Source organism: Solea senegalensis, linkage group LG15 (assembly GCF_019176455.1).
Source record: "Solea senegalensis isolate Sse05_10M linkage group LG15, IFAPA_SoseM_1, whole genome shotgun sequence".
NCBI lineage: Eukaryota > Metazoa > Chordata > Actinopteri > Pleuronectiformes > Soleidae > Solea > Solea senegalensis.
In genome coordinates, this window is record NC_058035.1 from 17,745,543 (window position 1) to 17,759,208 (window position 13,666).

The window sequence follows — 13,666 nt, forward strand, 5'->3', positions numbered from 1 at the left end:
TAAAAGATATTCCCTAAACGTAGCCAGTTCCTTGTCATAAAGAGGTAATAAACACAGGCATTTGCATGAATGCAAACATGTAAATACTATAAAGCCCTCCTTGCTGTTGCACATTTTAAAACAACCTGCCCGTCAGAACAAACTCCAGCTGCTGTCGGATTGAACAAGCTAAATTTGGAGCTGTATTTTGCAATCCCTGAACCTCCTCCAACTTAAAAGCTGCCCTGCCCTCCCACTCCACACTACATCAACGTGTCATCGACAGCTCTTCCTTCATATTGCACCGCGCTCTAATCTTTCTCGCCACACACCCCCATCTATTTATCTAACTGCACTTTTACATTACAAACGACTCCAACTGCGTTACTGGTTTCAAATGAAACACTGACCAATCCTACATTTTGATGTTTTTTGACGTCACGTTCACCTGCACCCTGTTGTATGTATCATTTCTTGGTAAAACCTTCTTCATCATAAGGAATAGAACAACAAGAGTGCCTATGACATTAATTAAAGTCATTTCCTCAACCAACACACTTCTGTCAAACATATTGTCGCTGTCAAGTCCAAGCAATGAGATGCTGTACTCCACTTGTTGTAATTGTGATAAATCTTGCACACTGTGAAAAATTAATCTCTCGCTTCATGTGAACTGGCTTGTTCTTGTATTCTTGTGGGATCTGGCGGCATCAACATACTGGAACCCACACGATTAACCCTTAGAACACAGAGCATTTCGGCTGCTTTTTTCCCCATTACTATATTTAAACGTACAGTATATACAGAGGTTATATGAATGTGCAATATGGAGTGTCTTATATCCTTTTTTTCCCCAGCACAACCTAGACAATCTGATGAAAAAAAAACTATATACACACACCTGAACAAAAAGGAGAGTCTATTATATATCACTACTAAAAATGTGATATAAAATGAATCATAACTTTGACTCAACAACACATAAGTAGACGAAAAAAAAAGGATGTAAAGCCTGAATATGTGACACACAACCCCAGAATGTCCCTTGTGTGGACTTGTGTATTCCCACGGCAATTTACCATGGCTGCTCTGAGGGTTAAGGGGTGCAACTTAGTTTTGGGAATAGGGTCAGAAAAGATTGTAGACTCATTGGATGTAGACTGTAAGTATAAGGACATTCCCTTCACTGCAGCAAACAACTAAAACGGTACGTAAAGCAAGTTGTACACATAAAGTTTGGATTGTGCATCATTGTGCATTTTTTAAGCCATTATCAAAAACGTGTTGGTGGAGAAAGGTATGGATGAAGGAGAATAGTGAGAAGACTAGAGTTAGAGTTTTAGTTGTGAAGATGGGACTTCACACAAATGTGTGTGTGTGTGTGTGTGCACGTGCAAGCGAGTGACACACTCATGAGAACCTATGATGTATTCTGCTTTGTTGTTACATAACAGTCCCCTCGCTCACAGACAGATATCACAGACAACACACTCTGGCAGCTAGATTGAACTTTATCTCCTCTCTCCCCATCTCTCTCTCTCTCGAAACTTGCACATACACACACACACAGACGTGCAAGTGCTCACACACACGCGCGCCACGACACATACAGTGGGTTATTCTCACTCCACTCTTGTAATCGTGTGTGTGTGTGTGAGCAAGAGGGAGAACAGAACTCACAGGATTTGTGTCAACTCCAGCTCGAGTGCACAATGCAGCTACAGATGAACTGCTACAGTCAGATCCACTCCAACTCTTTTTTAACTAATTACACTAAAACTCTTCCGTTCATTCAAAAAACTTTTTTTTTTTTTCTTAGTCCCCAGTGTGATAAAATACCACATTACAGTGCGGTTAATTATAAATAGCCGACACCCACAACAGATTTAAAGGGGACATATTATGCAAAATCAACTTTTTAATCATTTTAATACTTATATTTGGGACTCTGGAGGCCCTACCAGTCGCCAAAGTGTGGAAAAAGAATACTCAGTCATGTTTTCGTGGTCCCCCTTAGTGTAAGTATAGGCGATAAAACAAGCGATGTTGAAATAGCTGCACATTATGACGGCAGCATGCGCATTTCACCGCGAATGTTACCGCCCCACCAGTAAGTTTACTTCGAGAGCTCCGTCTTAGCTCCACCTTGTCCTTATAAAATGCGAGAGTGCAGGCGAGGGAGGAAGAGCGGTATTATGTCAACGCGGAGGGACAAGTTTGCTGTTGGTGGCTGCACAGTGGAGCACAGTGTTTTACACAAACAGCGGTGGTGTTCAGCGGTGCTGTCCCTAAAATGTTTTGAACTGATTTACAGTTCGGCACTGTTCGGCTTGATCCTTGTGTCGGACGTCTCTTACTGTGACGGCACTCTCGCTGTTTTCCGCGCACGCTGCCATGTTGATATTGTCAGAGTACAAGTGGAGGGAGGGGGAGAGGAATGGAGCTGAGGGAACAGGAGCTGAGTGAGTGCACTAAAAAGGACAAATCAGAAACCCCCTGGAAGAAGTGGGTGTGTGTTTGCCTGTGTCTCATTTGCATATAAAGGGACCAGGCACAGAACCGAGCGTTCTGAAAGGGGCGGGTTTAGCAGGGTTATTGAACTGCTATGGTGCTTCATCCTTATGGTATTTTGACCAAAGCATGTCACAGACATGTTTATTAAGACACCAGGGAACTATTTTAACTTGGAGAAATAGGGTATAATATGTCTCCTTTAAGGACTAAAGGAATCTCAGGTCCCAAATATATAAATGTGTATAACACATATGTATTATGTATTATTATTTTGTTTGATCAGTTCATTATGGTCAAAAATGTAAACTGTTGCACGTTGCAACTTGCGTAACTGTGATAATATAATCAACTATAATGTGGATATCATGTTACTACATGAAGAGTCGATTTTTAAAGGTTTACAAAGGAGTTCTGAAATGACTGAAAGCTGCTGACACGTTCTCAAAATAACGTGTAAATGTCCTTGGAGAGAGTGTAGTTGGAGATGAAAGGCTCCTTAGAAATCCCAAATGGAGATTCAGAGCCGAGTGAATAACAATAATGACATGATGCGCTGAAAAAACATTATCACACAAACTCTACACAACACAACACTTGTTGCTAGTGAATTTTATCCATAAAGGACATCTTTCTCAAATTTTTCCAGGGTTTCCAAACCTTAGTTGACAATAAATTCAATTAATTGTCAAGGACTTTCCGGAGTAGTGCTGAAAAGAGACTGCCCCCGACGGGAACGCGCATCAGTTCAGAGGAAGTGAGCATTTACACCGCTTTGATCTATAAATAAAGTTATATTTCAATATGCATTTGTGTCACTGGTGGTACCATCAGGGATGTGCCAAATGGGTCTCAAGAAAAAACAAAACTACACCTGCAAATCCTGCAACTAAAACAAAGTGTCCGGGCTGGATGGTCGCCTCGATGGTAAAACATACTCAACTATGTTCCTGTGTTCTTGTATTCTCAGATATGGACCATAAATAAACTTTATTGTTGTACTCTGTATGTTGTATGATTTAAGTACTTTCTTCCATTCAGATATCTTTACACATCAATCAATGGCTTTATTCATACCTTGAAGGATACAGAGCAGTACATGGTGACCAGCACCCTGTAACTCTTGATTGGTTGGGGTTACGTTCTCTGTATTTTCAGCATGATCAGCAGAGGAAAACAGCTGCATGTACAGTGAATTTGGTCAATATCACTCCTTGCAATAAAGACTTATAGGGTGCATTGTTTTCGGCATTTATTTCCTAATCTTCATAAAATCATTGAAAGTGGGGTATTGAAATATAACTTTATTTGTAGATCAAAGCGGTGTAAAATCACATTGCAACAACGATAACAACAACAACAACAAAAGTGGCAAGGTAAAGCATCTACCCTCATCAATTGTTGACAATTAGCCTACATTATGGAAACATCAGCTTACTTTTTCTATCTGCGCTGTTCTTTTTCCGTAGCCTCTTCACTTGGGCTACAGACATTTCTATTGCACAGTAAAAAAAACATTTCTCTCGGTGCTGCGCCTGCCAGCTGACCCTTATATTATATCTACGAGTAGACCTACGCTCACTTCCTCTGAACTGATGCGCGTTCCTGTCGGGGGCAGTCGTTTTTTCGGCAAGCAGTCTCTTTTCGGCACTACACCAGGATCGATTTCCTCAAGTTCAAGGAACGAATGTGCTGACACAGCTGAAGATGGAAGGACATCTTGTAAGAGCCGCTTCAAAAGTTGTGCAAAAAAATAGAGCATGTAATACAGATTACACAAAACAGGTAATGATGATGATAAACATAAGGAGGGCGGAATGGCGGACAAGACCAGTCAGAGGAGAAGAAACAGCGAATCAAGTATTGCCTGCAGCCACAACAGCACTCCATCATTTCCACATCTCTCTCTCTGGTATTCCCTCCTCTCTCTCTGATGCGTTCTCTCCTTTTCTGTCCCTCTCTCCCTCCTCTAATCCATCTCCTCCCAGCTCTCTGTGACAGTCTATTTGGCCCATACAACCCTGTCATCCATTCAACCTGTCAGTCCTGGCAAAGGCGCCGATCTCACACTGACTCGTATTTGTAGCTGCGCAGGCAGGACCCGCGGTCAGAGCGCCGGTGCCACCGCTGAAAGCTGCAAAGGTCAGAGGTTCAGTCTTTGTGGAACAGAGAGTTCATCCTGTCCCTTTCAACAAGTTTCCATTCAATCTTCATTCGCCACTGTCGTGTTAAAGTGACTTTTTTCACTAAATATTTCATACACGTGATGTTAATGCTACTTCTAACACTCTTCACACCATCAATAATGCCACAGTCTGATATGGGAGCATGACTGAGCAGCTAAGTTGTCTTGGTAACCATATCATTTATAAGACTGTAAAACTACCTAACTAAGTTCAGAGGCTGTGTGTAAGTATGTCTGTATATGTGTATCATCACTTTTTACACACAAAGTATTTGGTTGTAGTAGAGCCTAAGATAAATAAAACCTTTTAAATATGCTTGCTTTACGGAGGCCTTGTTTGCATAAATGCATATAAACCTGATGAATAACACCACAGAAGAAGAAGAAGAAGGAGGAGGAGAAGGAGGAGGAAATGACAGAGAGAGTGAAGCGAGATGTGAAAGAGAGTTTATCCTTCCTGACATGTGAAGGCCTCCATAGTTCCTTTACATTCTTGGAGAAGGGAGGAGTGCATGGAGGAGTTTCACTACACGCTCTTACCATTAGATGTCACTTATTCACTTACGCTGGCTCTTTAAAAACAACATAACTGTTGTTCTGTGGAGGCGGACAACACATTGATATGATGGTCATGTGTTTATATTCTACTGTGACGCTTATTTTCTTAAATGAACGCATCTCTCAGGATTTGCACTGAGCCACAGTCTTCTGACTCCACCGCCTAATCTCCGTCACATGAATTTGTCAAAGGCTTTCAGTCGTGTTGACCTTCATGGCTGACGACAGAGTAAAAGCCATTTAGTTAACCCGTGGTGGATTCTGGTTTCCTCTGGGGAAGTCCACTGTCCACTCCATGTGAAGATCATTGTGTCATTGATCGAGTCGCACAAATAAAACCGGAAAACTGGCTTTTACCAGAAAAGACACAACTATATAATACACATATGCTTTGTCACTGTGGGGGGAGTCTTCTGTTTCAGTTTCTGTTTTTATCTCGATTCCCTCTTTTTTTAGATGCATCTAATGGATCACATGCATAGCAAGCTGGTGCAATTAAGTGAGAACATAGTGCCTACATTTCCCTTTGCATTGCTACTGTTACTGTTACGATTGTAAGGCTACTGTACTTCACTGCTGAAACAAGAGAGTTAAAGTGTGTGGGAGTAAAGCTGAGCGAGTGAGAGCGAGATGAGCCACTCCAAAAATCACTGTAAGACGCCTACGACGGTCCTATGGGAACCCACAGAATGTGTTTGTGGTATCCTGGAGTCAATTTGCCCGATTTCTCTAATGTACCTAATGTGAGTTTCAGGATAGATGATGTGTAACAGTGAGTGTATTTTTGTATTCACATTGATTTTGTCCCTGCACTTCACTCTGGTGTAGCATATATGACACAAAATAAATAAATACAATGGTTTAAGATCAAACATTCATGCCTTATAAAATGAAAACCCAAAAATGAAATGAAGTAGGAAAATGTGTTCAGACGTTTTAAATGTAACACACTGAAAATGTACAAGGCCTGCAGTTAGAATGTGTCAGCTACTGCATTGTGATCACAAAGAGACATGCATGTGTAAGTGGAGTTTTCATTTTATGTGGCTGACGTGGAGCTAAATGCTAACTTTTTAAGTATATTTTTTGCTACTTAATATATAATATATATAACACTTTTAATGCTTAACTCATGTTGTTAAAAGAGTACAGTCAATTAATAAAGCATCTGCCCCCTAAATTCTAGTAAAGTGAGAATATAAAGAATTGGAACACGCTCTTGAACTCAAGTTTGCACTAAATGCAGCTGCAGATTTTCCAGTGACTTGTTTAAAAAAAGACTAGAATATTCACATTGAGTAACATAGCAATTACCATACCAGTCACATGTGTGTAGCATGTGCACAGCTTATAGTTTTGGATGCACGAGAGAGAGAGAGAGAGAGAGGGAGTTAGAGAGATTTAAGCTTGGGATGGAAAGCGCGAGAGACAGAAAACAGAGAAAGAGATAGAGTGAGAGAGAGAGGGCAAGAGTGCAACATTGGCTACTTACCTGCAAAAATGTATAAATACGCGTCCACGCGCTGGCACGACTCCTTTCATCAGCTCCCAAATTTCGCTTCACATCACTGACAACATCAGCAACAACATCCCGGACTGTCACTGAGTCCTGAGGTCCTCCCCCTTCTCTCTCTCTCTCTCTCTCTCTCTCTCTCTCTCTCTCTTCTCTCTCTCTCTCTCTCTCTCTCTCTCTCTCTCTCTCGGGACTTGGCCCACCTCCTCAGAATAGCGTTTCCCTCAGCTCTCCGTGATACCTGCAGATTTACCCGCACGATGATCATCAACACAGTAGCGCACTGATCACGCGAGCTTGACTGTCCGCGCGGTCCCGTCCTCACAGCAGCCTCCTCACTACCATCCTCATCCTCATCATCATCATCATCATCCCTCCCTCCATCCACCCCTCGCAGCTTTATGGCCTATTTAATTCTTCAATTTTACTATCCTTCGTCCGTTCATCAGCACCTGTTTTTCTTCATCCGCATACTCATCCTTATCCTCTTATGTGACTCTATCCTCGTCTCCGGTTTCCGCACCGAGTCTCTGTCCCGTGGGTTCGCTCCGTGTCCCTATCAGCTCTGCAGCTCAGTAAGTGTGTCATGCCCGGGATGATGAGACGCATCATCCATCCAGGTCCAGCGTTTAACCACGCTGCTGCTGCTGCTGCTGCTGCTGCTGGTGATGGTGGTGATGGTGATGGTGGTGGTGGTTGTGGGACAGCCAGCCACGAAATGCCTCACTGATCAGTTTAATGTGCAGAAACCGCATCATCATGTTCCCATCAACAGATTACAAACCTGCACACTCTGAGAAAAAAAATAAACAAAGCAAACAAAGAGGTATGTGTCATTATAGCCTATTTCTACTGTAACACATTAACAGAGAGAGTTCAGCTGCCTTCAGGTTAACTCAATGTCATGCAGTTGTGTTAGTTCTAGTTCAGTGTCACTTCCTGTTTTATTTTGGTAAGGGTTTATTTCTTCTCTTCTCTTCAGGTTGTCTGCCTGATTCCCTGATTGTTTTCACCTGGTGCTCCTTACCCTCACTCCCTATATATACTCCATTTTCCCCATTTCCTGTTGCCAGAGAGGCTTTATTGTGTTGTCTGTTCTGAACCAAGAACGAGCTCTTTTGTTGTGTTAGTCTAGCTTTTGTTTTTGTTTGTTTCTCAGTTATTTAAGGTCAAGTTTAGCTTAGCATTTAGCTTTTTTCTGAGCTGTTCCAGCACCCCTCTTGTTTGCTGGTTAAGGGAGTCAATAAAGCTCTTGAAAACCCTTCTTCTGTTTCTGGCCTTGTGCATTTGGGTCCAAGGTTTGTGAGAGTTCATAAGACTCAACCTGACAATATTGTTTCAACACAGATTATTTTGCTTTAATATGTGACATTAAACTTGCTATATCGTGGCAAGTAAGCAGATACTTTCCAATTATTAGCTATTTCAAGTCACTCAAATTCATAACAAAAGTCAATTTTGCCTTAAATACATTCTACTTAGCATTAATTTAACATCACACTGAACCAACATGCAAGTCCCTCCAATGTTGCAGGTACACCCTGGACACAGAGACAAACAACCATCCACTCTGGTCAATTTAGAGTGGACTGTGAGAGGAAACCAAAGGAAACCCACGCACATATGGGAAGAACATGCAAACTCCATGCAGTAACACCAGCATACAACTGATTTGTTAAAAAATAACAACTTTATTTGGTCTGTACGTTCAACTTACCATGATGAGTAGTGTTAAAATAATTTATTTCACATAGGGGGCATCATATTTATGTTAACTGTCGCTGTACAGTGATGCCACAAAACAAACTAAGAGATTAAACATACCATCCGTTGAGCTAATGTTTGATATAATCATTATTTTAATAAATAAAAAGCGCTTATGTCGGCAGAAATCATGTGAACACACCAAGCCACATTAAATGCTTACAGAAAAGGTGCCTCAAATGTTTTTATTAATGATATAGCACATGCAGACCATGCAAAATAGGTGACATCATGACGTAACCCATTTTTACAAAACCTTTTGCTTCATTCAACAGTTAATTACAACCACATGGGTTCACTAATTCATAAAAAAGTAAATTCAAAGCATTTGATAAATCTCAAAACAGAATCAAAGGCGCCTCAAAGTTCGTGACAACACTTTGAGTGAAAGGCAGGTCCATAAAGAGATGGTTTTTTGGCAGCATATTAATGTACCCACTAAGATGCATTTTTTACTGTATATATGTAAGTCAATAAAATGACTGATAAATGAACATATTTGTTTAGCTGCTTTGGAACATTGTACATTAATTTACTATACATCAGTGTAATGGCATTTTCAACCTGAGTAGAGCTGTAAAATAAAAAGGCTTTAAAATCAAATGAGTCATTTCATGCTCAGACATGTTCAATATAATATAATATGATATAATATAATATAACCAAATGCATTCAACACTAGGTGTATTTCTCACTTTCAACCACAGTGTGGCGACAGAGCACTGCTACTTGTCAGATTGGAAGTTATTATTGTCTTGCTGTCTTCCTTTGTTGTCTGACAAACTCAATTATCTTGTCTCTCATGCACACAGTGAAGGTGATAATAGAATCAAATCAAGTCAAAGTCACAGACATGTATTTCTCCTGTTATGTCATCAATAAAACCTTCTTATTGTTGGACATTTTAATAAGATTGAATCAACTATTTATCCATGGAAATACAATTTATTGTGTCTCATCATGTGCATGCATACTGACATGAATCATTCAGATGTGTTTTGAGGTAAAAGCACAGACAGAGCCTCAGTGGATTAGCGTGTGATTTGTATTCAGGATGCAGAGAAGTGGAAATCATGTGATTTTGAAAATGATGTACGTGCGCAACTCTTTATGTGAGTATGGATTTACTGATAAACATGACAATGTTACACAGCTGTTCACAGACAGACATTCACCAAGCGTTGCTTTCGGTTGATAGTTCACTCTTAACCTCCTCCAAGCTGATGAGTTACAAGAACATTCCATATTGTTTTCCAAAGAGGGAGCCACATCGTGTCTGGCTCTTGTTCCAGGAGACACTCGGACCATGGCAGTGTCTGCAGCTGCAACAGCTCCTGCTTTTATAGTGGCTGTTTTGAACTTGGGCTTTATTTGTCAGTGTGTGTCAGTGGCATGTTTGATGCACATCTACTCTTGTGATGGTTGACTGCAGTGCTTTTCAAACCAGGAATGAGGACCAGGCCTGTTTCCAGGCGGGGAGGGGCCCTGATGTATTTGAGTAATGCTGCTCTGCTGTGACTCACAAACTGGGAGTCGAACCCCTAAATCTACTAATGCCATATTCTACCTCTCGAGCTGCATGCCACAGCTTTATTTCTGCTCTGAGAAAGACACAACCACAGCTTCTTTACACACCAGTAACGGAAGACATGCACACATGAATCCTGACTCACATCATGAGCCCAGAGCCTGTGTGTTTAGTTTGTAGACACTTGCATTATTCTCTTTGGTGGAATATTGGCAGAGACACAACACAAAAAAAGAGGCTTTTTCTTGTCCTGTAATATGTCACAAATTGAAAATATTCCTGAATGAGAGACCGAAAGACAGTTATATGCAACCAGCTGTGAATGCAATGGATTTTTGTCATGTCCTGTTTTATTTTGAAATTCACATGTTGTCTTTAAGGTGTCTTCACTTCCTGCCCCCTTGATTACCTGCACCTGCCCCAGTGTGTTCCACCTGTGTCTAATTGTCTCCACTCACCCAGTGGACTATGTATATTTATATACCTGCCCTTCACTTATGTTCTCTATCTTTGTGATTCTCTGGTGCATTTAGATCAAATTTCTACGAGCATTTTTTGGGTTCTACCTGTTCTTAGCTTGGTTCTTGATACTATTTCCACTTTCCAGTTGCTGAAAAGATGTGTGGTGTACAGGTGTTATGTTTTACTCTTTGTTTCACCTCTCACGATGGCTGCACCACTGCATAAAGTACAACATTAACCCTTTAACCCCGAGCGTATCACCGACGCCACGTTTGCACAAGTGCAATTTGCTTGACAGTAATTACACAACAATTTGTGCTATCGGAAAAATTGCAACAGTTTCTGAAAGCTGAGAAGTTGCACATTAAAGCCAACATGTGGTTATTACAGTAATTTCACTCCCTGCTTTTGCAGGAAGCTGGGGAATCAGCGTCTTTGACGCCAGAGAGAGGGGGGAAAAAAACCTTAACATAGTTAGCCTGTTCTGAGACAAAGACTCAAAAATGTGTTGTACAAGTCATTGTAAATATGTTTTATACCGTTCAAATTTCAAATTTAACATGCAAAATCTGTTGTTTGTGTAAAGCTACAGTGTTTTTCAGTCATTTTCAATTGTTAAACACTATTTTAACATGGAGTAAACTGTAAATAATGTTTAATAATTGTCTGTTTTTCCCACAGAATCTTTGTTTTTTTCAAAGTACACAACTTGAACATATGACTGGATCTGTGAGGTGGTAAAAATGGCACCACTGCATGACTGGAGGCCTTTCCTTTCATATTTTGATAATAACAATGTGCTACTGCCCTCCAGGGTTACACTGGTAGCAGTGCAATGTTTTACAGTGAAAGGTTTATGTTACTTCAAACAATAACAGCACACAGTGTGAATTTAACACATATTTCAAGAGATACGAGATGATTGCAAACCGTTGCAGTAAAAAGAAACATAAATTGGTACCATATTGCAAAGTCGGGATCATTTTATTTTGAATAATATGAAGCTGCCAGAGTCACATCTCGATACAAAGTCACATGCACAGCAGCAAATGGGAATTCTGATGTGAAAAATGCCCCTTCAGACCTGCATATAATACCTTGTGGTGTGTGTGTGTGTGTGTGATACAGAAAACGTCTACTGTTGCCGTGTGCACAGAACACTGTTTTTCATGCTAACTGCTCTTGACAAGATGTAACGTATTCTCTAACTGGATTACATGCTGCAGTCATGTAAACAGCTCCCCATATCAACTCCTTTTACATATAAACACATGCTGCAGCCCACTTCAAAATTCAGACTTTCTTTGATCAGGCTTCAAAGGATTATCTATTTGCAGTCCCCCATGTAATTGTATTCAAGGATAAAACATGCCTTGGTTTAATAGTCTGGTTTTGTAGTTTTGACCGTAACGCAATGTTTAGCATGTTGCTGCCAGCTGGTGCTGTCCCATCCTCACCACAAAGAGACCAAAGCCGAGCCGAGGCTGAGGGAGGAAACAAAGGGGTATTTCCACGGAACGGAAGTCCATCTCTTCTTCTCAGTCGATCATCGTGTTTTTTCTCCCTTCAGTCTTTGTCTTCCTTGCAAACTGACGTCCCATCCACTGGCTTTGTGATGACTGTGCGGGTCATAAAACTCAAAATGTCTTCAAAATCCGTATTTCAGTCGGCCAAATGGAAGAAAAAAAGATGAACTCTGACCTTCCAGTCAGAGGTTGCACCTAAACAGGAAATGCACACTCAAATGTTGTCTGTCCTGCAGGCTTCACTAGACTAGAAATGAACCATGGATGGAGCACATATTTGTTTGACTGGATTAATGTGAGAGACTCTTTAGGACATCTGGAACATATAGTTAGGTAGAAGTTTCTCAATCTCCGGACCCACTGGCTTTGGATTTGTTTAGAAATACACATTTTGGTGTTTGCTTTAAACAGAGAGAAGTGAAAATATGCAAAGTGGGAAAATGCACAAAGGCATCTGAATTGACAGTGATCCTCAACATGTCCCATGTCACTGCTTCTGGGGCAAAAACTATGAGCTGAAACTGACAGAATGTCTTCAGAAAATGAGTCTTTGACTCTTGACTCTCCTGTCATAAAAAAACAAAAAAACACAAGAAGATATAATGCTAATTAATCACACACCGCTAATGAGACAGTACTTAATTCATATAATTTGAAAGAGTCATTTTTCAAAGCTGTAACAAATAGAAAATAATTCAACGTTTTGGTATCACTACTATTGGGACCAGGCAGGGATTAACCTTCCTGAAAACATATGCAGCCTGGAGGTGTTTAGACACCTGGTCCTAGTTTGAATGCATCATTTGTCAGCCATATCAGAAATCACAAAAACACCTCTGTGTTAGTGCGTAAAGTACCAGCAGAATCTCAAATGAAGAAGTCTTTTTTTTTTTGTTTTTTATTGTACCCTCGACACCCCCAACTGTTTCTTTGTATTTCTCTGTCATTTTTCAGCCCTGTGATCTTGTACACTCCCTCAAGTCTTTCATATGGACATAATCACATATATGGAGATCTGACCCCTTCAAGTCGACCATCGGCCCCTGCAATAATAAAACAGCCCGGGTCTGTGGTGCATTTACACTTAGTTTTAAAGAAACAGAGAAACATAAGACATCAGTTTTGATCACATGTCAAAGTGTGTGGAGATCAGAGCTCTCCACACACACACACACACACACACACACACACACACACTGCTGCACCGCATGTGTAAGTCGAGACATGTTGGTTTGTTTTACAAAAAGCTGATCTTCACCACATGGAATCTGATACGTACGAAACACTGACTGCATAAAAACCACCAGGTAATACATACACATTCTTTTGTTTCTCCGATCAATGTCAACACCCAGGCTTTCGTTTATAGTTTTCTTACTGAAAATCTGCCACGAATCATGATCTGACCTCAGCTATGGTTGGGCTGCAGCAGGAAATGCCAAACGCTCCTTTTTTGCACGCAAATGGATTTGTGAACATCAAGCTGACACTTATGTTATTGTAACTTAATGTCATCATCTTCTCTTATTTACATATTTTGTCGTTTTCATCATAAGGAAGAAAAAAAAGGAGACTCAATGTCAAGAATTGTAACACTCTCATTAAACCCAGTAAGTCTTAGGTCTATACTTCAAGTTCAA

The 13,666-nt window shown here is 40.6% G+C and overlaps 1 protein-coding gene across 1 annotated transcript in view; it reads right to left on the minus strand.

Annotated features, from left to right (window-relative positions):
- bean1 (brain expressed, associated with NEDD4, 1) overlaps nucleotides 1-7,715 on the minus strand; it is a 39,273-nt gene extending 31,558 nt beyond the window's left edge. The window contains exon 1 of the mRNA XM_044046341.1: nucleotides 6,726-7,715. The gene's annotated coding sequence lies outside the window, so the exon portion shown is untranslated. The remainder of the gene's footprint in view (nucleotides 1-6,725) is intronic.
- Nucleotides 7,716-13,666: the final 5,951 nt, after the last annotated feature.